This window comes from Athene noctua, chromosome 22, assembly GCF_965140245.1.
Source record: "Athene noctua chromosome 22, bAthNoc1.hap1.1, whole genome shotgun sequence".
NCBI lineage: Eukaryota > Metazoa > Chordata > Aves > Strigiformes > Strigidae > Athene > Athene noctua.
In genome coordinates, this window is record NC_134058.1 from 6,749,589 (window position 1) to 6,772,347 (window position 22,759).

The following is a 22,759-nucleotide window of genomic DNA, read 5'->3' on the forward strand; positions in this document are numbered from 1 at the left end:
TTCCATCAAATCTGAGGCACGCTGCAATTATTGAAATTAAACAACTTGAAAATATCTCGGCAAACAGTACTGATTTGGAATTAATCACAATTTTAATTTGACAGAAAGCGATCCCGCTCTGCTCGTTGTGATTTCTCCTCTCCCCACCCACGCACAGAGCCTGCTGCAGGGTGTCTGAGGGAAATGAGACGTACAGCCTGTCCTGCCTGGTAAAAGCCTATTTAAGTGATCAGCCATAGACTTGGTTGGAATATTAGGCAGTAAAACAGGTTTTCTAGAAAATGAGATTGCCCCCGGCACTGGTAAATCCATTCAAAGATTCAAGGAAGTCGGGTGGATACAGTGACATTTGGGAGGCAATAGATATTTTTCTTTCTTAATAATTCGTACACTGAGAGACTATAAATTAAATAGTTTTCAAACACAGGACACGATCCTGCTCTTGTCGTCGTTTTGTACCTGTTTCAGTCTCACTTACTTCATAGCTTTTAGTACTGCAAGAGAAAACTTGGATGTAATTTCTGAAATAACATTAAATTGCAATCTTCTTCCTTGGTATCTGGTAGGGTCGATGCACATGGGAGGTGACTGGCTCCACTCCATCAAAAAACTGATGTTTTAATGGTGAGAGGAAAAGCAAATGAATGTTTTACCCTGGTCAGGCAGTGACAAGGACGATGCTTTTGGCCTTGGACATCTCTCAGACAGGATTCCCCCATCCTGGCAGTGCATTTCAAATGCCTGTGATAGATCTCTATACAGGTTGGCTGATTTAAGGAAACACTGTTTTCTCTGAATGAGGTAAGATGGGAGATCTGTGCAATGTGTGGTTTCAGTAAATTAAGCGTTACAAATGCTGCCACCACCCATCCCCCCTTACATATGTTCCTGCTTTCCCCAGTATTAAAAAACAAATAGTCTGCAAAGCAAAACTGTCTTGAATCTCATTGCCTCCTCTGCTGCTTCACAAACAAGGAGATATCTTATGGGTCGTGTATACCAACTGTATTTTTCTGGTACTGGCTGTACAGAATAGGACCATAATAAAGAGATTATGCATGTTCATACCTAGTCCTTGCTAGATTAGCTTTTAAATATTTCTGTTTTCCAAGAGGAAGAAACAAATAAATGAAGTGCTCTTCCCTGGGGCTGCAACAACTGTTGGGAGGATTTTGATTACTGTTGGCTGTGTTGCTGGTGAAGATGTCTGTGATTAAATATTTGGTGTGGGACTTGAAGAGGTGAATCCCAGCAGTGGCAGAGGATGCAGCGATGGTGTTCTTGCAGCCCTTGGGCAGCAGTGGGAAGTGAGTCTGGGAAATGCAGGATATTTCCTTTTCTCTCACCCAATTGTCCAGAATTGGGAATAAAGGAAGATTTTTCCAACGGTGCCGAGCCAGGACTCATGCAGGGAGGAGAGCAATTGGTGCATGGGTGGCAAGAGCAGAGCAAAGGAGCAGGGACTGACCTCTTGGGTATCAGGATAGACGCAGAAGGAGGTGTGAAAGGCAGCCCAACGCTGAAGCCTTGCATAGGGGTAAAAGTAGCTGCATTCAGGCGTTACCCCCTCTTGCCCTCCATTACCATCTTGTAAATCAGGAGGAGCTTTGCTGGCTTCAGCAAAGAGCAGACTTGGCACCCCTAATCCTTCAAGGGAGGATTGATGCTTGAACAATACTGGCAGAGCACATGGCCTGATTTTGGGCAAGTGCTGAAGGTAACTGGCTTCAAGTGAAATCCGTGGGAGCTGCAGGTGTTTGCATCACTGATTCTGACAGAGTAAGAAATAGAGCCTCCCCGTGCTGCCCGGCTTCCAGGAATATTAAGAGGCTGCTGTTAAGCAAACTGTTACAGCGTCGTCTTCAGGGCACGTGCCAAGTTTCAAGCCTGGTGGAATCTGAGAAGTGAAGATAGAGAACCTGGGAAATTGAGATGCGTAATAGAAGCACTGACAGATGCTTAACTGAAATATTTTCAGGCCCTGATGGCAGGATAATTTTGTGTATCTGACTTTATTTTTAGAGTTTGATTGATAGTTGCAAAGAAGGAAGAGGAAAACTGGAATCTTTGTTCCGAAGGAGTCTGCAAGACCAGGTTTCCTGTTGTGCCATGTTACAGTTACTTTCAATATGATTCTTGTTTCTGATTAAAATAATTCAATGTGTTTCTGCAGCCGGCGGGAGGTTGAAGCAGTTTGTGCAATGCGAAATGTAATAAATGTTTCTGAAGGCAGGGAAAAATATTTAGCAAATCTAAACTAGAGTCAAGTCCCGTCTCTCTTAATTTGACTAAACAAGGCGGTAGATAAGGCTTTGGCTTTTGCAGAGCAGGAATTTCAATTACTTGCAGGAAGTTTTCAAATTAAGAAGGAGGCTAACAATGAAAATCATTTCCTTAGGTTTCAAGTGCTGCAATGTGATGATCCAGGATTTAGAAGTGATTAAAATGATAAGCAACTCCACAGTCCTTGCCAACGCCTGTGCACCCCAGCTATTTATGACAACAAGTTCTGGGGGAGCAGGATAGCATCCTCTCCCAGCAGCTGACTGCTACTGGTCTGGTGGTGTGAGTGAATTGTTGGTCCCTGTTAGGATTTCAGCGAGGGCCTATGCAAGCAGAGAGGAATCGTAAAGAAAAAGCTGGCAGGAGTAAAACATCAGCCTGTGAAAGTAGGTCGTCCCTCCTGCAAACCCACTGCTCTGCACGGGCGGACGTGTGGAGCGGCCGTGGGGCTGCTTGGGCATGTCCGTGTTGGGGAGGGGACTATGGGAAGGCAAACGCAAGAAGCCTAGAGGCAGGATCATTCTGGGGGTATTTTGTATTTTTTCTATAGCACGTTTTCATTCTTTCAGACCTCTCGTCATTCCTGATGCTCTGCTCTGGTTTGTCCCGATTTCCTTACAGATTTCTTAATGTACCATGTCAGAAGTGGGTGGCACAGTTCAAGCCAAGTTCTCCTGCAAGAGAAGCAGGGTGCTACCTCCAGCTGTGGATCTAAAAGTAGATGTTTGAGGGGTTTTTTTGTACCACTGGACTTAAGGACCCACCTCTGCCTGTGGCCTGACCCAGCCACAGGAGGGAGGCAGCCAACAGCCTAATTCCCACTCCGGCACGGCCAGGAGGTGCCATCTCCAAATGTGCTGGCACCTCCAGAGCCTCCTGGCCTTGCCACGACATCTCGGATGCTTTGATCTTTCCAGGGAAAAACCAAAGGCATAAGATGTTAGAGGTGGTTGCAGTACCAACCTTCTTTCATTAGTAGAAGCTCAGCCCAGGGAAAGCTGCTGATCCCACAGACCCTCTGTGGAGGCTTGATCCAAACCTAGGTTCTAACCAGGGACCTCATATTGTGAGGTTTTGGCCTGCAACTACATTAATAAAGAGGCTAAAATAAGCCTGAAATATTCTTCCAAGAAGTTAAACGTGAGCCATCCTATTTAAGAAACAAAAATTATTCTTTTTTTAAAAATCAATATTTAAGTTGAAATAGAAATAGGGCTATTCTATAAAAGCTGCAGTGACGGGACATTTGAGGAATGTGGATTATTAGGTCCAAAAGCCCCGGTTAGTCTGCCTTGGTTCCTCTGGCTGCTCCCAGCAGCTTTTCAGAGGGCTGAGATGGTGCAAAGGGATGAAAACGGGCGGGAGGCTGGGAGAACCAACAGTTCCCCTCGACCCTCTTTATTGATGGCTCCATCAAAATCCATCAAAATCAGCAGGAGGTCATTTTTAGGCATAACACTTGTGCATAAAACCCAAGGATAAAAAGATCATGGCCAGATTTAATAAAGCTACTAGCATTTTCAGAACTGTTCTATTTGTTTTCTATTATGTTTTTTATCACCCTCTTATTAGGCAGCAGCTATTCTGTGGCCACTTTCAATCTCTTTCCATCAGGCGGCTGCATTGATAATCAATTTTTTGAAGCATGGATCTTTTCCGGGTTTGAATTATTTGGATTTTATTAAATAGATGTGCATTTGTGTAGAATGGAAACTTTGCTCCTTATCAGGATCATCTGTCTTGGTGAAATGACTTGTAACAGCTGTTCCATGAAGCAAAATCTGATAGAAACACTGGGACTAGATATAAACACAAACATTAGTCACCATGGAAACAAAAGTTACTGCGAGATGGCTTCAAAAGCTGTGTTTCTATATGTTTCTTATCCTAACTAAATATTCCCATGGGATTTTGCCAGCCACTTCATTTAAAGCCGTCTAGGAAATGTTCTGCTTGCATGCCTACCAGTCACTCTGGAGCAATACCTCCAGGTTTGGCTACCACGTAACTCTGCTGTTAAAATCGATGGGGTTATTGATTTATCCTGACTCCCAGAGGCTGGGGCGGGACAAAACGCCATTTTAAAATATCAAAGGGCAAAGCTGAGTTTAGGTACTATGGGAGGAGAGCGCTTGTGCTTCCAGCTGCTGATTTAACCCAGTTCCAGACTGGGATGCTAGCTCTGAATCCCACCACAGCAGGTATTGCTGCGAGCACGGTGCGAAGGGTCTGAGCTGCTCTGCCCACGTACTGGACTGTAATCTGGGTGATTGGGGGCCGTTGCTCCTCCATCTGCTAGTCCTGTGACTTCTGGATGCATTTTAAAAAAATACATAGATAAAGGAAGAAGGTTCATCTCCCACGAGAAAGCCTGCAATTAAAAACCAGTTTCTCTGTTGACAGAGGAGCTGCATCTTCAGCTAACCCTTGGAGACTGGCGAAATAAATCTAATTGCTGAACGAAGACTGGCATCTTGCAGAGATGAGCCAGCAAAGACCTCATCAGTGATGTTGGCCAGGGTACAGAAATAACCACCACGGGGCAAACGTGGGTCTGTTTGAAGGGCACAGCTTGCTCAGCCGGAGGTGTTGTCACAGCTTAGGGTGTCAGGCAGCATCCGTACACAGCCCTAAAACCTCCCTGCAAAGGAGTTGCTGCTCCTGTGCTTTCTTGGGCCTTCAGTCTCCTTTTTACAGGAGTTTTAAGAAAATCCACAGTCACCATAGCAACTGCCAGCTCTGTGGCACGTGTGGCTTCCTGCGGCACATGTGGGGACCAGGTGCCTTCAAACAGGGGTGCTGGGCTCAGCACCCTAATAGCGACTGAAGCACTGCCTGCTCTCACCCCCCGAGCCTTGCGAACTGGCCAGCCCCGCTGGGGGGGGGATGCACTCAACTGGGACGTTTCCTCTCTTTGGTTATCGATGTGGGGAAGGTTTGGGTGCCCACAGGACACCGAGATGCAAGTTCTCACTGTTAATGCACTTTATGCACCAAATCCCTGTCGTTGTGCTGTTGCTATCCTTCCCCGTTTGGCTGGCTTGGGCGAATGGGAGAAATCATTATTAATTGTTTTAGCATCCACTCTGGTGGACGCCTGTATGGAAAGGTCTTATCTCTCCAGTGACTGACAGCTGCTGGCAAAATGCATTTTTGGGGGGCTTTTCCTTTGAGAAGTCCACCTGCCCTACTTCAGAAAATAGTGACATATATTTGAGTGAGCCACTGGGCACATTGGTTTGTCAATCAAAAAAAAAAAAGGTAAAATCCAATTTTTTTTTTTTTTTAATGGCTTCTTCCCATAGAAATCTTGCTCCTAGTTATAGCAAAGATCTATTTTAAAGGAACAGAGAAGAAAAAGCAAAGAGCAGAAACCTAGGTGGCAGACTGTCTTTGAAGTCTGGCTGCTCCCATCTCTGTGGCAATTTGAGATTGTTCTGAAAATGGAGATGGGCCAACTTTTACCTGCCCAGGTACCACAAGTCTCATTGACCCAACTGCACAGGTGAATGCTGAAGCTTAGTGAAATTTGTTGACCAAGTTCAGTGTCACAGGTACCGGGGGTTCAGAAAATTAACAGAAGTTAGGGAAAATTTGGGACGACACTGAGAAAAGTATGCATTAAGGGTTGGGGTTTTTTTGTGGTATGCAAAAATGCAGTTTCTTTTTTTGTGGGAGATTTAAGTGTTGTTTTTTCTCCCCCTGTATCTTTCTCCTTGATTGTTTTATCTCTCGCTAACTTTACTTGAAAATCCCTTTTTAACTTAACCCTTCCTCCCCACGCGTTTGATAGAAATCTATTGATCACCCACACTAGTTAGTGGCACTTGAGCTAACAGACAAACCTGAGAAGGAAAATAATCCTGGGCTGTCTGAATAGCCAGTTCCTGCTGAATCCGATGAGATTTGGGTATCCAATTCACTTAGACTCCTCCTTCTCTTTGCAAATCCCAGCCTGGTTGCTCCCAGCAAGTCTATCCCACGCCAGACTGAGCCGTGTTGGCAGGCACGGGGCTCAGCAGAATAAATTACTCTGGCTTGTCAGCTCATTCCCCCCAACTCTTTGCAGGGATTTCATTATTATTGGGGAGAGGGGAGTGTTGTGCTTCTGTAACCACGTCGGGTTTGGCCTCAGTGATTATGTGATTATAACCACAGCAAACATTTTGAATAAATATTAAATAATCCTACAAAGTCAGACCTTGTTAGCACTGGCAGCAGAAGCCGAGCAGCTCTGACAGTGTGAATTGAGAGCGCGGGGGGGGGAGGTTTGTGCCATTCAGCCCTTCTAAGGAGCGATTCACAATGTGCGAGCCAAGGGAGATGCCTCCTGCATAACTAAACGGGTTCACTGTGCCATTAGGATTCATGGGGCTGTGGGGAGTCGCCGGGACCCCGCAGTGGGGACACCCCACTGATCTCCCCTCCAATTTGCAGCAGCAGCAGGGTGGGACGGGTTGGGAATTTTGCTCAGTTTGCCAAGAGCCCTTGCTTTGCCTTCTCTTTGCATTTACCAGCCCTTGGGACCCCTCAAAGAGCCTCCTTTTCAAAACAGACAAATAAACCTAAACTGCAAAGATAATAATTAGAATATTATTATTATCATGGATAATTATCATTAGAAAAAACTGGGGTCTTTCCAGCCCTTTTCTTTTGAGTTTGTATGAAATCCCCCAAGGGCCAGCTCAGCAAAGCACCGCAGTGCCCATTTCAGTGCATCCCTAAGGGCACGTGCCTGCAGTAAGCTTTGAGGTACGATTGCAGGTAACGAGAAGGGGGTGAGAAACATCTGCTGGTAGACTGGGATAGAAAAAAACCCCATGAGATAAGGCAATTGCTTCCAAGAGGATGGCTTCGTGGTCGTGGCGTGGCCACGCAGGTGCTGGTGACCGGCGTGATGTGGTGGCCTTGCCAGGGGAGAGAGGTTGTAGGGGCTGTGAGCTACTCGGTGTTTAATCTGGATTTTTTATAAAGCACGACAGATTCAGGCTGGACAGTAGGCAGCTTCCCCAGATCCAGCATAATTGGCTTTTTAATCTGCTCAAGAGATTCCTGAGCTGGATACCAACACTATCTCCTCCTTTTGATGAGGGTGGTACAAAAAGAAAAAGGAGAAAAAAAAGGCACATGATGTGAATTTATTTGCATCTTCCAACAATAATCCAGTCATTCTGCCCAGGAAATGTGTGTCTTGCTTAATGCCCCTTTATGCAGTTTTTTTATGCTGCCCAAGAGTTTATTTATTTATTTACAGATTTATCTGGCAGAGGTGGAAAACAAGAGGCAGAAAAAGCCTTTCCATTTTTTTTTAAATTTTATTTTATTATGTTTTATTTCGTAAGCAGTGATTTGGCTGGGGGTCCTACCCTGGCAGGTGGGAAAACGCCAGCTCCCCAAGCCCCAGCTGTGCCACTGCAGAGAGCCATTGGAGCTAGTCCCGAGGCCAGCAAAGCAATTGCATTTCCTACAGCAATAAATGGCAGTTGTCGGAGCTGAGTGCTTCTACCCTGCCTTTATTGCCCAGTTTTGCCCATTCCGGCTCAGAACGACGCATGAAACAGCCCTTGACGCTGCTCCTGGTTGGGGTCTGATCCCCAGCTCTCCAACACCCAAAATCTGGGTATTTACTAATCATAACTAAAGCCAGGTAACAGTCAACACTTTGGCTCCATACTGAGGTATCTCAGTGTCCCAGGCAGAAAACTGCACCGTAATGTTTTTCCTTTTTTGTATAAATTACATCTGGAAAACGCAGAATTGTTAGGATTTTGAAATAGGTGCCTTATTTCAACTTTGCTTGCTAGAAACGATGCTGTTGCACAGAGTAATTACATAATAAATTTGTTAGAGGAATATAAAGCCATAAAAGCAGTGGTAATGGTTTGCAATTTAATAGCTGAATTGTAAATGAATTTTCCTATAGCAGCTTTAATGTAGCAGGCTGCTACAATTAAGAGAACATTCTTTGGGGTGCCTTTAATTTTTTGTTGTTGTTGTGAAGTTCAGTGTCATTAATTCTCTGGTTTAAAGAAGCTGTACAGTTAACCACTTCAAGCCGTAAGGGACAACTTTAACCTCCTCTGCAACCAACAGAATATTGTCCAGATAAGGTGGGTTTTAGCCCATTTAGCACTTGAATTTTCTTATAGTAGCTACCGTGGAGTTGTGCCATGTACTGAGTTTATGACCTTCATCTCCTTTCCCTGTTATCTTCCATCTCACTCCCATGAGGTGGGGCATCTTCTGCCATGGTGGTGGGAAGCAGAGGGCTGAGCCACGCTGTTTGCCTTGGGCAGCAGAGACACCCTAATTGTAGCATTTAGCTTGTCTTACTTGTTTGCTTGATAAAAGAAGATATAAATGGAGGTACGTGGGTATTGCAGTGCCGTCTGTGCCCACCCTCCCCAGCCTCGGAGCTCTCTCTGCAGAGGGGATCCCTGGTTTTGCTCCTGCTGTGAGGATGCTCCATCGAGCGATGGAGCCCCGTTATCCCTCCTTGCATGAGCTCTTCCCCCTCTGCAGTGCCGATTTCCTGCTCTTCCCCTTTCCAAGCCTCTGGATCTCAAATGCCATTCAAAAGCAGCTCGAGCTTCCTTGGAAACAATTTCATTTGAGCGGGTGCCCCTGGCCCCAGGCCACTGAACCTTCAGGCGGCGGTTTCAGTGACAGAGTCCCCAGTGCTGGTTTCTCTTGGTTTGCCTCATCAGGTTCCTCTTTTGCTTCTCATGTTTGCCTAATCGCAGCTTTCCACTCCAATACAAGCATCACCTCGGTGGCCTCTGTTTGAAAGAAACACTCTGAAATAACATATCCGATTTGCTTGCAAGCATCTTTGGGGCAATTTAAATTTTTGATAATTATTGACGGCATGTAATTACGTTGCCAAAAACACCTGCTATTTCTATAGAGGAGCAAGGAACTGTTGCACCGTGGTGTGTTGCAAATACAAATTGACATAGGCAACCCTAATCTGACTATGGTGGGTGATAATTAAAAGACACAGTCCTATGTGAGGGCCAGGGAAGCTGATGGAGACCTGGCACTGCTCCGGGGGGCGGCTCTGAATCCCCTCCTCCCAGCAGTGAATCTAGAAGATAGTGCATGTCCTAATGCGATTTCCTCTCTTGTGCATCCTTATTACTGTGACTTGAGCTTCAATTTCAGGGCTTTTTTTGTTCATCAGCCCTTAATAGTTAGTAATTTGCTTGTGCTCCAGTCCATGGGTGCAATCCCCACTTCCAGCAGGGATTCGACCTTGCAGTTATTCCTCCATAATCATAAAAAATTTGCTCCCTCATTGCATTCTAGACTGAGGCAAGCAATAGAGAAAAATAATTTAGCTAAGATTGGTCTGAAAGTGTGCTCTCAACGTGCCTCCTCCCCTTCCCCCAAGACTAGGAATGCAGGAATGCTGTTTGCAGGCTCTCCAAGGAGCTGCTCCTGGATGCTGGATCATGGCTGGAGCGTCGGGATGTGGCAGTTGTCGGGATGTGGCAGTTGTCAGGGCACCCCCTCGGTCTGTTCCCATCCTGGCCAAGGGACCGAGCAGCCAGTTCCTGCACCACTGTGCTCGCTCGCTCGGGTGGAAGGTAGCTGGGAGATGCTGCAGCCCTGCTGTGCCCGAAGGCTGGGACAACAGGCTGGAAACAAATCCTCTGCCTCCTTCCACCCCCTGAGAAATACAGTTTATCTGGCATCATGCAGCAAAATTCTCTCCAAAGTCCCGTGCACAGTCAGTGCTAGCTCAAGCAGGGGCAGCCTGCGTCTTGCTATGAGGCCTGTGGGGTGCAGATGATTTGTAGGGTGCTACGTGACGCAGCAAAACCGGGGGCCCCTACTGCAGAAAATGCCACCCACGTCTCCCAAAAAACCCAGAAACCTGGAGGTGTCTTCGGAGCACAGCGGTGAGCTGGGAGCTGCGCTGCCCGGCACAGCGAGCTCCTGCTGCTGCCTTTGAGGGATGGGAAGGTATTGACTGCTCTGGTGAGCGGGGATGTGATTCCAGCTCCGCTGTCCCGCCAGGAATCTGCCAGGGGAGTCAGCGCCATTGTGTGCAGCAGTGGGTGCTGCTTTCCGGAGCATTTATAGATGCCAGTGGGGAGCAGGGGAGGGTGATGGAAACTGTAAGAATCCATTGTAAACCCTAAAGGCACTGGGAGCGTTGAAACCTGAGCTCCCGAGTGAAAGCTGGAGTCCATGCCACAGGACTTCAGGCAGTAAAAAAGCTCTGACAGGGATGTTTCTGATGAACTTTAAATCCCTGGCTTTATTTCATATATCCCGTACGAACACACCCTGTGCGAGGTCATGACTTCTGGTGGATACACTGCAACTTTCTCAATTTTCTTGGAAAAATTGCAGAAACATTTGGATCTTTCAACCCTCCACCACAGTGCTTGTTCTTGACCTTGAAATTTGCTGCCTGCCATCTCGCCTCTCTTACGTGACTGAGCCTGGTTGAACTTGTCACACGTCACCATTTGTGTTTGCTGGGGATGGAGGTGATTTCTGTTTGTACAGCACCCAGCACAGGAGCATCCCAGCCTTTTTACCTCACAAGTGCTTCTACAATATAAATATTTAAGTATAATAAACAATTATGATCAAGTTTCTTGGGTGACTGCGCACAGCAAGTGAATTTAAAATTCATTTCCCATGGGTATTCAGGCTTCAAATTCACTTTCTGTGAATGTTCATGCTAATAAAACTCCATTGCACAGAAAGAGAACACAAGAGAGATGCAAATATGACAAGGGCAAATTTGCTTAGGAGTTCAAATGAATATTCACCAACTTTTTATTATTTTTAAGTAGTCATCCCTATTTGCTATAAAAAGATTATTTTATCTTTACTCTCCAAGCTCAGCGAAGCATTTATTTCTGAGGTATAATATATATTTCCTTGTACTAATGGGAAGTTTTGTTACTAGCAAGTAAGTAGTACATTTAAAATGTACTTTATCTTCAGGAAAAGTCTCTACTAAACCCACATGAGTTATTACCATCCTGATTAATATCTGTATTTCAACACATAGTGCAGTTTAAGGCTGGGTTTTTTTCCAATAAGCCTATGGGATGTAGGAGCCTCTGCTCCTGCTGAACTGCAGGGTGGGTCAGAAGTGAATTCCCTTACTCTCCTATATAACCTCCCTTCATAACTCAGTCGGGCTGTGTCCTCACAAAACTAAACCCACCCAAGCAGGCTTTCTGTGCTGTTTCAGTGGCTTGCTGCCGAGCTCCCTGGTTTTCCCTCTCTTTAAAGCTGCAGTTCAGCTCCACATTCTTACACCATTATTTTCCTCTGATTTTTCTTGCTCATCTTTCATCTAGCGCTGCCTTCAATTATGATGATGCCGGAGATGCTTTCTCTTCACACAAGCTAAGCTCACGTTTGGAAGGACTTGGGGGTCACCGTGTCTCCTTTTTGCCTGAGGCAGAGGTAGCACTGTTTTGACATCTCCGTTTGATTTCCGTCCTAGAATTGAAAGAGATGCAAATTAGCAATAATGAATATTTTCATTAGAAGTGTCTAGACATTATATCTGAGAACAGGATAATGATGATGCTGCTTTCTATAAAATAGTCTGAAGTAGACCCAGGCCGCTTTATTTTTTTCATCAGAAAAGATAACGTTTATTTTTTAAAAATGTAATTTAATGTAAGTGAAATTAGGGTAATTGCTAATTATGTAACTGCAAATGAGGCAGATCTTTATCTTGAGGCAAGCTGGTCTGGTGCAGATCATGAACCGTTAGTTTTAATGGGGTGGCATCAGAAGGCAAGAAAATCAGCTCAACAGTCTTAAGTCACTTCTTGTGCTTGTTCAGACCTTCTGGATAGCGAGGGGCATGAGGGATGGAGCATCACCCCCTCTCACTGCAAGTCTGGCCTAACATCTACTCTGAGAGAATAAATGTGGATGTTACAAAAGGTATCACTTCTTTTTTTCCCCTTGTCCCTTTGTCTTGCGCCATGACAGAGCGAGCTCCTCACCCACCAGCCCTCTATTTCCCATGCCTCAGCTCACATCTTCTCCATCAAGTTTGAGATCCCAGATTTTTTCAAGCCTACTGTCCACCCCTGGGCCTCTGGCAGTATGACAAACTGTACTCAACCCCCAACAAAACTTCATCCTGGGGTTTTTGATGGGGAGAGGTTTTATTTTTCTGTATGCACTGGAAGGAAGTTAATAATAAAAAAAACCCGCCCTAGAGCTGAGCACTGCATTACGAAGTCACTAACTTTATAGGAGAAACACATTACCCTCATATAAGCTACAGTATGTGGGTATTGGAAAAATTAAATACACTTGAATAGCTCTGTAGATACATATCTCTGTACCTATAGAACCTACTGACAATGAACAAACATAAGAGCTTGGCAGTTGTCCTGCTCTGTTTAATTGCCATCAATAGGTTTTATATGTATCACCTTCTTAAAATCCCTCTGCCAACACTCCTGCCAGCTTTAGTGATTTGAGTCCTGTCCTGAAGACCTTTGGGGTGATGAACATGCTGGTTACCCACAGACCCTCCTGCGAGCACTGGAGCTTAACAACATGTTTAGATTTTTTCAAGGAATCCATCTAGCTGTGCTTTTTAAAATTATTATTTATTTAGCATTTTGCATCCTTTTTTTTTTTTTTTTTTCAGACAGTCCTACATATCTGTCCTGGCTTTCTCTGAGACCACCCGTAGCATCCCCTCTCTAATGAGAACATCAGCTTTCGCTTGGATCCCTTTGCTCCACCAGGACTTCACTTGAAGGCATCTCCCTTTGCTTTGGTGCACTAGGCTTGGGGAAAACTTCCCTGCTTTCATGAAAAGCTATTAATATGAATAATATTAACATTAGTAAGTCTAACCTGAGATAGCTGAAGGGCTAGGAAATGCTTCAATCCTTTTCTCTAATAGAGGACTGAGCTCCTCTTGGTGTGTGGCTGATGACCAGTGTTATCCATCGTGGACTGGGGTTTGCTCCCAGTGGCAGCTGGGAATCAGACAGAGGGACCTGGGCCCTGCTGCGGCAGCTCACGGCTGCTCAGCCTTTTCTCCAGTTCTCCCCCAAAGTGCAGGAACCTGTAAGAAAACCCTGGCAGCCTGGGCACTCTCCCCAGGCACAGGCTGTTCTACGGATGGGGAGACGCCGCAGGCTGGGAGGCGGATGGGATGGGTGCCTGGCTGCATGGTGGTCCCCCAGGGAAAAAGAAGAAAAATCAGAAATAATGGGAATAATTTTAGATTAACTGCCATATATCAGTAGCAAAGTAAAATGCCCAAGGAGCTGACAGCACCTCCATTTGATCTCTGCCATGAACCGACTTAGAGTCAGAAATTTTCAAAGGCTGCTAATCGCCTCAGTATTGATTTTATACTGAGATACTTTATCACACTTGTATGTTTGGTGTGGCATTTTTTTGGTTGGTGGTTTTTTGGGTTTTTTTTAAAGTAATCTATGTCAAAAGCTAAATGGACTTTATTAGAAGAAACACGTCCCCTGCTCTTCCATGGCTGGATGTTACATTGGGGTGGATCAACCTCCAGCAAATTTCATTAAAACCTCTTGTTTAGACAAAACATGTGTTCTAGTACAATACCTAAAAAGTGAGGGGGTTTGGTACCATTTTTTGGTTTTGTATACTGCACTAAAGTAGAAAATATGCTGAGCCATTTTGAGTCAAGATAGCACAAGCAGCCATGCCCCCATGCTTACAGCTTTGCAATCTCTGGTTTTTTAACCCTAGTCTTTCCACCTCTGCCTCATTAGTGTAGGAGCACTACAAAAATTGCCCAGCACAGGAGGACTCGCACTCCTCCCAAGTGTGGCACTGCATGAGAGTACCAATAACACTACTATTTTTTAGGCAAGAGGTGAAGGAATTTTTCCCTATATAACTGGAAAGGCTTGCTGTGTTTTATGGATTGCAGCAGGTGCCCTTTTCCACTTTGTCATAGCACCTCTCCACACCCATTTTCAGCCCATCTATGCCTCAGTTTCCCCATGCTGTGAAAGGAGGTCTGCAGTATTTTCCTACCTAACCGAAGAAATTAAGTCCTTGCAAATTATCTGATATAAAGGGATTTCCCTCAATCCTGAAAAAGTGCTGTTTTTCACAGAGTAGATGTCTGTGTTATGGACAGTTAAGGAGATGGCCCAATACACTCCAAACCCCAAATGTACGGAATCAATGAATACATACTGAAGCCTTAAAACATGACTATAAGTCATAGAATGTGTATATTTATGACTGTTCCGTTTTTTCAGCTGCCTTCTCAATGCTGAAACTTTATGTATATTTTTAGAGCTTTCATCGTTTAGTGGGGAATGTAATTGTATGTTTGTAATCTTATGCAATACAGGATTAATCCACCCTGCTGGTAGCGTCTTGAAAAAAAATAAAAGAAAAGGAAAAAGAAGGAAAAAAAAAGCCTAGTTTTATTTCCCAGCCACATTCTTTTGTTGCAAAAGCAGCTGGTTTGCCAGTGAGGTGATCCCCAAACCAGGCGTGCCCCTGCATCTGTGCTGCTGACAAAACAAGGGAGGACGATGACACTTACACCAGAGCATGCTTTCTGTCGCTTGAAACAGAAGGGAAGGATGCTTTGCCTGGGGTAGTCTTGTAAGAATAAATTAAGTTTCACTCTTGTCTGGATTGCACTGTATGGTCCCTGAAACACCTGCAGGAATTTTGTGGCTGCCAGTGTGCACCCTGGGTGGCAGGTGGCCATGGGGCAGGTGCACTGCGCATGCTAAATCCCCTCTCCTTTACTTTATGGAGCTCTCCATTTCTGCATTAATCTCAGAATTATTTTAGAGGCCTGAGCCACACTTGAGATTTTATCCTTTACTTACTTCACAAATATTATAGTAAAAAATTCCATTTGTCTCTAATATCTTCCTTTTCCAGGATGCTCTAGCTGACTCTTCCCATGTACTCTTCCCTGCAGACCCCGTTTCTAGTTTTCTGAAGAGGGAGAAAAGGGCTGTTCTTCCACTGGTTTTACTGAGGGTATTTATTGCCACAGTGGAAATAAATGGGTACAGATGTTTATTCCTGCCTCCTGCACAATTTAGGACACGAGTCTTGCCTGTAATCTGCCAGGCTAAAGCATCTAGAGGGTCATGAAAATTCAAAGGCGTCTGAATTTCACCGTGCCTCTCGCTAATGTCAAATCTTCATAGGAATTGACTTCACAGGACAAAGAAACTGTCAGAGGAATGCTGATGCTGTATTAATGATAGGGTACATTGACCCACCCTGGTGTGTCATCATTGTTGCCGAAGGAAACGCAGAGGCAACCCATAATCACCTTTCCTGTATCTCTCCCACTAACACCTAATTTAAGTATGTATTTGGCTGCTGATTGATCACAGGATTTTCTTCATGGCACCTATTATCCTGCTATCCAAGTGCTTCAGAATCTCCCTATTCATTTAAGTTTTTATATGATCCTTATAATAGTGTCTGAACAGCTGGTAAATTGTGTCTGCAAAGCAAATGTCTCTGCGGACTTCCCATTCTTCCCTTCCCAAGAGGACAGATGATATCTTGTAGTAAGTCAGTAGGACCTGATCTCCCAAATCAGCCCTGCAGTTTTGCAAAACCTAACCCCATTTTTCCCCTCTAATTTGTAACAAGAAAGGGATGGGGAAACGGCATTTTGTACAGACTTTGCCTGAAGTTCTTTCTCATTGCTCCCTGTTTCTCTCTTCCTTCATGGACAGCCATTTGTGAAACCCAAGCAGTTTTAGAAAACTGGCACACGGACTTCACCGCTGCTGCCAGGTGCGTAGGAGCTGTGTGTCCATGGCTGGGTCCACACTCGCTCTCCTTACTCCTGCGAGTGCATTCCCACTGGGTGCTGCTGAGCTGTTTGTAGTCCCCAGCTGCATTCCTGGGTCTCCACGTCTTGCTGGCATTTCACTCGCCCACCCACCACTGCCAGAGGTCCTGGGCTTTGCTGAGCCACGGCCGAGCACCCACGCAGCAAGCACAGCCCCTGCCAGGCAGCTCAGCTCTGAAAACACCCGGAGGGGCCAGCGCTGGAGCTCGGAGCATCCTTCTGCATCCTCCTTCTGGGCAGCGGCTGGCTGAGGGCAACGGCTGTGGACCGGCTCAGGCCAAGTCTGAGTTTTTTTAGCACTTGGTCGGTGCTAAAAACAACTCCTTAGGGATATTTCAGTCCAAATGAAAACAGTTTTTGCAGCAAAGTATAACCAGGCAGCTCTGCTCATGCGGATGCACCTTTGGGGCTCTTAGCCAGAGCTACAACACCTGTGTAGGTACAACCCAGCAAAGCTGCTCCTGAGTGGAGAGAGCTGGGCTGGAGACCACCACAAATCAGAGGTGAATTACCACTAAACCATCATCACTAGTGCTTCTAGATGCCATGAAAGGGAGCACTTGATGCATAGTTTGCAGCGGGGGATAGTTAGAACAGGAGGGTGGACCACAGTTAGATTTTTGGCAAGGTTTATATACCGACCCGTGAGATGAAGATGAGGTCATCCTGGAAATAGCTGTAGCATGTCAGCCACGATTGACTGTGAGTTTTAATGGCTTCATTCACCTTTCAGTTGCATGGACCAACCTGGGCCAGGTGGGAGATGTGCCACAGTTTATAGCTCTCAGATGACAGACATGGTTCATCAGTGGGGACAAACCCCCCCAAATCTGCACTGAATCCAAACAGTTTTCAGTTAAGCAGAGACCTTGGAACTCCTGCATTTAACATTCATAAAACTGAGCAGCAGTCAACTGCCCGCAATAGTCAAGAAAGCAGAAACCCCAGAATATTAAAAGTTTTGGGTATGTTGCAGCGGGAGCTCATCACTGACACCAATACCTGCTTGTGAAAAGCTGGCTGCTGACGTCGTCCCCATAAACACTTAAATATAGGCAGAACGTACACAGATTCATCAGATTGCTGTAATTCATTAAACAAATGTTGGGTTTAATAGAGCTGCATATAAAGACTGGTGCCATAGATGCGCTCAGCTGTGAAATATGCTGTGGAAGTCATTTGTTTGCAAGGGGTCTAGAAATCTGCTTCCTATTAACGTAAAATGGGTTCACTGGAGAAAAATCTCTGGGATCACATTTTTCTCTCAATTATCCCTTCTCAGTGGGATTCCTCAAGGTTTGCGCCGGGTAACTGAGACGTGTCTAAGTTGGGGGGGATGGATCTGGGGTTTGTTTTGATCCATTAAACTTGTATCTTGCCGCGGTGATGTAATTCCCCCGGTCCCAGACACTTTATAAACATTAATGGGTTTGTTTTCGTGGTCCCAAGGGACGTGCAGCACAGGAAGGTCACTGGGACCCTTTCACCTGCACAGAAACAGAGATGGGGAAACGTGTCACTGCAGCATCACGTGGAAAAACAGAATATTCACCCACATTTTTAACCCACCCATCCTTAGCTCTGTTTAATCTCATTTTACTAACTTTTTAACTAAAGCACTAGTGTACCAGCTGCAGTGCAGCAGTAACACCTCGGCAAGGTTTGTGTTAAGATGCTGCCGTATACTCCAGCTGAGGAAGAAAAGAGTCGGTGCTCAGTATTTTAAGAGTGAGAAGGGGGGGTCAAATGCAGTTATAAATACACAAATAAAAATGTGACCTTTGTAGCGGAAAAAAACAGGGTAGAGATTAACAACTATTGTAACTTGGTTGGAAATTACTTTGCAGGGATGTGCTACAAGAGACTCCTGAACCCGGGGCACGCTGTGCTTTTTCTGGTGGTTGCTCCTAAAGTTTGCTGGTGTCTCGGACTGGATTTTGTTGGTGAGCTTTTCTTTGGGGATGAATGGCCACCCAGATGTCTCTGGTGACATTTGGAAAGGGCCACATTGCCACTCTTCACACTGCAGCATGCCAGAGTGTAACAAAATAGAGGCACAGATCAAAAATCCCATCTTTGGTGATCTTTCTTTCCAGTCACAGAAGGTGGGTTGTAGAGGATGTGCTGAAAAGAAGCTGGTGACACTCACGGCCTGGTTTTCAGCTGGGAATTGTTACTGTAAGCAGAGATACATAGTGCAGATGAGAAAATAATGTAAATATACCAACAGAAGGCAATTTTTTTTTTTTTTGGTGGAAGTGAGACACAAGCAGATAAAAAGCGATCAGCAGAATTTACATAAGCCTTCACCATCTCAGAGGTCATCATTCTGCAGGCTGACACATTGAAATTCATTTTTATTAAATTCTGGCTGATTATTTAATTGGAAAAGAAAGGATTTAATTGAATCAAGTCAAAGGGCCGTATTAGATTACATTCATCCTTAACACAAAAGGCCTTTCCCATTTAGTTAAACTGGTTCCTTTGCATATTGTACATATTAAACTATAAAAAGTGGTAATCTGAATAGCAAATTAAAGTGTTTGGAAGGCCTGAACAGTGTCTGCGTGCTACTCAGCCCTTTTTGATCTCCCAAACCATCTCACATTCCCTTTACTGCACTCCTTAGGTTGAAACAAGAGCAAAGATGATGAGCAGTATTCTCAAATCTTCATCCATGTTTGTGCCAGCCATATATTCTTGAGAAATAGCCTGCCTGGATGTGATGCTACTACTACAATATGTTGCTCAAAATTGAGGGTTTTTTTCAGGTTTTCAAGGCTGCTCTTGCAAGAGCACCTGAAAAGATGCTGAGTGTAGCTAAGGCTGAATGGAGATTTGGGACTTGTTGGTGTTGACTCAGGTTTCCCGTGTGTCCTTAGGAGATATTCCCGACCTCTCTGTGCCTCGTCTGCGTGGCCAGGGACTCCCATCCCTTAGGGACACAGATTTGCTGCATAGCTGTCAAGCGCCTGGTGAAAGCTGGAATTAAAAAAAAGAAAAAGCAAAGCAATTTTGGGAAATAATATGTTTCTAATTTTGTCGATTTAATTAGCTCTTAATTTAATTTTTTGTTAATTCAAAACTAACAGAAGGAAGGGAACGAGGCCCAGTTCGTTTCCTAATGCTTCATTTCATCCCAATTTTGAGGATTTCAGCAAAAATGGGAATGGGAGTCAGCACAATCCAAAACCAATCCTCAAGCATCGCACTCTGAATGCACACCCTGGCGATATTTTTAGTCCTTCTTTCCTGAAAGCAGTTTTGTTGGCGGAGCAATGATCAGGACCTCTCTGTGGTTTTGTGGGTTACCCGTATCTCCGAAGTAGGCTGAGAGCGCAGGCGGATTTGGGGTTGGGAACGTGTCGGGGTGTGGGACGGCGAGCCAGTGCCACGGGGAACATCTCACCGCTTGAATTGCAGGCGGCCAGCAAACCCCAGCACCCTCACGCTGGAAATCCCTCTGCTGCCCCGTGCTCGTGCCTGCCCCACTTGTTTTCTGCCGGGCTCGAGCTCTGCCAGCTGATATCTCAGGGTGGCTGCGACACTGTGCACTTTCCAGGCGGAAGCTTGGAGAAATCAAATCCTGCTTTGAGAGATTGAAATCAATTTTAAATGGACCCAGCTGTTCCTTAGTAAGGATGGGAGGAGATATGGGGAAGGGAAGAAAATCTTTCAAGATATCTTCAGGGGAATCTCAAAAGGACTTAAAGTAATAAGGAAGATTTTTTAAAGCAAGGTTATTAATTTACGGATGAGTCCACAGCCAACTTTAAGAAACATATTTTTTCAAATAGCACACGCACTAATGTAGAAATTCTCTTGCATCGGTAAATTAAAAAGATTCCAGTGCTGCCAGTACAGCAACTCAACTAGTCTATTATTAAGGTTAGATTGAGTAAGAAGCATAATTTGGACTTTGCTTCAGCAGCCGAATGTGTTCTTGGAAGGCTCAAATCAGTTTTAACCTGATTTTTTATGATAAAAATAATGTGCCTGCACTTTAAAGCTGAGTTCCTTTCTGCTGAAGCTTACGTTTTATTCAAGAGCAATGACTAAGTTTTGCATATATGGTACTGCCAATTGCACATTCAGGTTATCTGGTTACATACATAATTCTCTCATTTGCAAGCACAGTTTGCAGCAAATACTCATGCAAATTAGGCATGAAACCGGGCATTTATCTTGATTAGAATTCAGTTTCTATATATACTTAAAAAACTTTATCTCATTCAGGGATGGCTGCATAGGTGATGAAGAAAGAATTTCAGAAATCCCATTTATTCTCCTTGCGAGTTATTTGTCTGCCCTTTGGGAATTCATTAAGGAAAACAGACCTTTCCACTGATATTCCAAGTGCACTGGCCCAGCGCTAACGGTTGGGTTGCAGACACTGCTGGAAACTCTCAGTCAAAAATAACTTCCCCTTGAAAAAGCCACTGTATGGTTTATCTGAATACTAGATTTTCTTTGTTTTACAAAATCCTTTTACAGATTACAAGGTCTAGATGCCACTTGACAAGGACTTGTTTCTTTTCAGTCTTGGAGAGCTGGCTGCATGCACGATCCAGATCAGGTCTGAAGCTTTGGGGGGGACCCAGGCTGATCTTAGTGTTATTTTTCAGCAGACTGACATGACGGATTTACCTGATTTCTGTTCCTAAAAGCTGCCTGGGGACACCACATGCCAAACCCCTCTGCTTCTGCAGAGCCACATCCCAGCACTCCCTGGGGACTCTCACTGCGTGGGACAGTGACGTGCTGCTGCTTTATCTCATGTCGAGCCTCTCCCAGAGGCATCTTTGCAGCTCTCTGAGAAGGGAAGCCCTTTCTTACCGTTTTTACTGCATTTTGGCTAAGGTCTCAGCGATGCCAGCGCTGATGCAGAAGGAGCATCCTGAAGTTCAAGGAAATGCTCTAAATTCTCGGTTTGTTCAGCCAAAAGCCTGAATGCAGGCAAATATCGGTGGGTTTAGCAAATCGTACAGACACAGGCAGGACTGTTTCTCCCTCCTTCCTTAAGGGCTGTGATTTTCTCTGTCTTTCCTCTTCCTCACCAGCCTTGGCTCCCCGCTGCGCTTCCCGCACCCACCCTCATTTCCGCAGGGCCCCCCAGGCTCCCACCCCGCTGCCGTGGGGGCTGCTGCCCAGATCCTAAACCCCATTTGTGAACTTTTAAAGACAGACGTGGCTCAGGTCAGAACCAAGCAGCGCTGCTGCCCGCAGCTTTGGGAAGCAGGGATGGTTCGGGGAGGCGCAGCCACGCAGGATGTGGTTTCCAGAGCAGCATCATTTCATTTTGGCGGGGATAAGACCTGCGTGCACGGCTGCGTCGGTGAGGATGGCAGCTCCGCAGGCGTGCTGCAGCCCAGGCCCTGCCAAGCACACAAGTGGATCCCTCCGAAGCATTGATAAGGCACAAGGAAACATCAGCGCTCCCTCTAGCAGTCGCCAGCGACCATACCGAATAATTCTCGATTTTTCACCCTGGGTTCATGCCACATGAACCGCCAGCGTAAGGACCTTCACATTAACCGCTGCTACAGCAGTGGCAGCGTACAGGTTGCTCCCCCCCCTCCCCTGCCAAATCCTTCCAGGGGGAATTTTTGGAGCCCAAATCCTTCCAGGGGGAATATTTGGAGCCTGTTTGACCTCCACCTGCTGCAGGGTATGGCCACGAACCAGCGTGAACCTGAGCCCAATTAGCAGAAAGGCAGTTAATTAGTGGTATTCTCAGCTCCGGGCACTGCAGCACCCACCGCACCCGCGCAGCAGCAGCAGCACTAAACTTCCTGGGGGGGGCTTGCTACAAAGGCAGCTCTGCAGCGGCAGGGCTGTGTCCCATCGTCTCCCCCCCATCCCCGGTTCTCCCCTCGCAGGAGGAACCGGCCCCGCAGCACACGCTGAGCACCCGCGTAACACCGTGGGTGCCCTCAGCCGAGCCCCGCTCACCTCCAGCGCAGCCCTGCCCGCCTGCTGGGGCGTTGGGGGGGCAGCAACAGGTAGGGGGCAAACACCCCCTCCTGCACAACCCCCTTGCACAGGCCTCTCCGCTTTGCACCCCCGCTCACACAACCCGCTCCCCACTTGCATAGACCCCTCTGCTCCCCGCCTTTGCACAGACCCCCCACTCCCCTTTGCACAGACCCCCCCTCCCCTTTGCACTCCCCCTTTGCACAGACCCCCCCCTCCCCTTTACACTCCCCCTTTGCACAGACTCCCCCTTTGCACAGACCCCCCCTCCCCTTTGCACTCCCCCTTTGCACAGACCCCCCCCTCCCCTTTACACTCCCCCTTTGCACAGACCCCCCCCTCCCCTTTACACTCCCCCTTTGCACAGACTCCCCCTTTGCACAGACCCCCCCTCCCCTTTGCACTCCCCCTTTGCACAGACCCCCCCCTCCCCTTTACACTCCCCCTTTGCACAGACCCCCCCTCCCCTTTGCACTCCCCCTTTGCACAGACCCCCCCCTCCCCTTTGCACTCCCCCTTTGCACAGGTCACCCCCCGTTTGCACAGTCCCCCCCCGGTACCGCCCCCTCCCATTCTCACGGGGCTCGCAGACCCCCCCCGCCCCTCGCACCGCCTCTCGCACCGCCCCCTCCCCTCAGGCAGCCCCTTACTCCCTCCCCC

The 22,759-nt window shown here is 46.3% G+C and overlaps 1 protein-coding gene across 2 annotated transcripts in view; it reads left to right on the forward strand.

Annotated features, from left to right (window-relative positions):
• KAZN (kazrin, periplakin interacting protein) overlaps positions 1-22,759 on the forward strand; it is a 233,839-nt gene that overhangs the window by 118,676 nt on the left and 92,404 nt on the right. The window lies entirely within an intron of this gene.